At 39.5% G+C, this 3,442-nt stretch overlaps 1 pseudogene; it reads left to right on the forward strand.

Moving 5' to 3' along the window:
- The first annotated feature begins 335 nt into the window (after positions 1-335).
- LOC113293146 lies at positions 336-2,249 on the forward strand (annotated as a pseudogene).
- Positions 2,250-3,442: the final 1,193 nt, after the last annotated feature.

Here is a 3,442-nt window from a genome sequence, read left to right on the forward strand (position 1 = left end):
CAATGATAAGGAAGTAATCCAAAATTGTTAGTTCTCCATTCATATTAGGTGGCTAACTATATAATTTTTTTAATTAGTTAATGCGAAAATATAAGAGATATTCCGATTGTCAGGAAGGGTTTGTTTGCTTGTGAAGATATATTTGGTTTTCAACTAAATTTCAAGTTTGAAGCGAAATAAGTTTCGATCAAATTAGGTTATAGAGCTTATACTATATGGTTTCAATTTTCCAACATATGTTGAAATTACACGAGGTTTTACATGGTTTGTAGTTCCTGATTCCATATATTGTATATGATTATGTTGGATACTGAGATCTATGGCTAATGGTTTTCTTATGTTCTGTTGTAGATACCCTTCTGCAATAGATTCAAGAAGTGAGGAAAGACGAGCACCAGGCGCTATGGTATCTGAGAGAGAAATATTTGGTCTTGTGGGACCTCTCAACCTCACATCTGTTGATTGGTAAGGCAATCTCCCCTTTCTTCTGTGTCTTTTATTCTCAGAATTTTATGATGTTCGACATGCTGAACTGCATTAACAAGCTCGTTACAAAGAAATTAACCTATCTGGTGATTGTAACTTATAACTGAGTGTATACTTAGAAAAAGGGTTTTACGACTTCCACCAATAGTTCCTCGTGACTTCAAGTATTGTAATCATGGTTGTTTGATGCTTATAATAGTCCAACATCGGCAGAGAAAAACAGTCACGGTAGCTGAGTTGGAGAGTCATCTGATTCTATCTGAGGTTAAATTGAATAAAATATACTACTAATTAACCTATCTGGTGATTGTAACTTATAACTGTGTGTATACTTTAAAAAAAAGGTTTTACGACTTCCACCAATAGTTCCCCTTGACTTCAAATATTGTAATCTTGGTTGTCTGATGCTTATAATAGTCCAACATCGGCAGAGAAAAACAGTTACGATAGCTGAGTTAGATGGTCATCTGATTCTATCTGAGGTTAAATTGAATAAAATATACTACTTATCGCATGTATGTGATGTTATGCTGGTAACCTGTATGTTCCTTTAGCTACTATGTGACAATATCAAGTGTGTAAATGTGTTTTTTGTAGGAAAAATACATATCACCAAAGATCTGTCACGGCCTGCTTGGTTCAGGCCGTTTAAGTGCTAGAGAGGGACCGTCAAGCTAGTCGCCAAGGATCACAAGCTCTTGCTCCTGCCTGGTGGGAGTTCTTCCATTTCCAGTTAGTCCGCACACTTGTGGATAATGCTGATTCCTCCATTTTTGGCGCCATCTATGAATTGAACCCATCCACTAGTTATTGCGACCACGCAGTACAGTTACATGGGGCTCCAAGATATGTGATCGCCTTCCGAGGCACAATCACCAAGGGAGATTCTTTCTCAGAAGACCTTAAATTGGAAATCGAAGTCATTCGTAATGGACTTCACCTGACCTCTCGATCTGAACTTGCAGTACAAGCAGTCCGTAACATGATCTCTAGTTCTGGAGATATGAATATCTGGTAACTGGTCATTCGTTGGAGTCGTCCATGGCTTTGCTCGCCGGAAAGAACATGGCAAAAGCGGGAATTTTTCTCGAAGCTTTTCTGTTCAATCCACCATTTTTGTCTGCCCCAATCGAAAGAATAAAGGATAAGAAATTGAAACATGGGATTCGAATTGCTGGCAGCTTGATCACAGCTGGACTCACGATAGCCATGAAGCGCCACCAACATCAGCCTCGTTCGGAGAATCCGTTTTTTGCGTTGTCCCCTTGGGTTCCTTATCTTTTTGTGAATCCAGGTGATCATATCTGTTCAGAGTATATCTGGTATTTTGAGCACAGGAAAAAAATGGAGGAGATTGGAGCAGGAGGCATTGAAAGACTGGCAACTCAGACTTCAGTAACAGATCTATTCTTCAATGCAGCCGGTAGGGAATCAGAACCATTGCATCTCCTTCCTTCAGCAAATCTGGTTGTTAATAGAAGCCGCTGTGAGGATTTCAAACAAGCGCATGGGATTCACCAGTAGTGGAATCCAGATTTACAAGTGGAATCGAAGTTATATCATTACCGGTAGTGTATCAGGTGATCTAATAATCTCCCTCTTTCTCTCTTAATCCAGTTAATTATATATTAAGGTTTGCTGATTTGTTTTTGACGAACCACTAAGAGTGAAAGTTAAAAACAAGGATCAAATGATTAGGATCTAGATATTTAATGGTATAAGGGGACAGTTCAAAAAGCTTAAATCTTATGATGCGATTTTTTGAGGGTGATCTCCTAATGAAAGAATTATATGAAATTGCTCATGCTGGGTATGCTGTATCTATGTGCCACTCCGCAGGTAGTTATAATAATTATAAATTACAAAAACCTTTTTAAGGATGTCTATAGGCCGCAAAAGAATGTGATGAACACTTTGAATAGTATGTGATGACGGCAGAGTATCTGTAAATTTTCCTGCTGATGCAGTTACTGTTCTATATTTGTAGAGTCACCATTGTATGTACACATTTCATCATCCACCACGTGTACAGGAAGAGACACGTGGAAGGCATGCAAAGCGAGACATCAAAACATGATGACAAGCAGTCATAACCTAGAGGAGCATCTCATCAGAAAATATCACCGGTCAGCAGATCTGACGGTCAGGGACTGAGGATCACAGAGGTATGATGGCAAAGAGGAGCACCAGATAATACCCCTTGGGTGATAGTACATCCTATCCCGAGGAAGATCCCAGATCAACGGCTGAGAGAGAGTTTGACTGACACAGATGTGACCAGACTAAGAGACACTTGTCTGACACGAGCGGACGTCCAACTGCCCGCATTAAATACCAAGAGATATACACGTGTCAATCAGCTCGTGGAATAAGCGAGGATAGCTCTTCGTATTCAAGCTTAGACCGCAGCATATGCCGAAGATCTCTGCGTAATGGGCACAAAGCACAAGAAGATAAGGTTGCAACGGCATCTCAGAAGTAGGACCCACGTTCCAATCCTATAAATACCCATCTCCACTAAGAGAGAGGGGGTCGACCAATCCAAAGCAATTATAGGAGAATATAGGAGAGAGAAATAGAAAGAGTAAGTAATCTCCCTACTTCCGCAGACCTATGTATACTCTAAAGTCATTCGACTATCTTTGTAATCATTCAATACCTAGTGAAACACCAGCGCCGTGGATGTAGGCCTTAGTGCCGAACCACGTAAATCTGTCTTATTTACGTTTCAGCACTTTACATTCAGCGTTGAACTTCATGTGCTTTACATTTATACTTGATTCTCTGTTTATTCCTTTATACGAACATTATTTGTGATAATATTCGACTAGACAATGACAAGCTCGAAGGCTTTGAGTCGATGAATCGATATAATCATCTCCTTTACATATACGACGTACAATTTTAGAATTAGAATGTATGCGAATATTGTTTGTGAACACGTGGATGTTGTGAA

This window comes from Papaver somniferum, chromosome 7, assembly GCF_003573695.1.
Source record: "Papaver somniferum cultivar HN1 chromosome 7, ASM357369v1, whole genome shotgun sequence".
NCBI classification, from domain to species: Eukaryota; Viridiplantae; Streptophyta; class Magnoliopsida; order Ranunculales; family Papaveraceae; genus Papaver; species Papaver somniferum.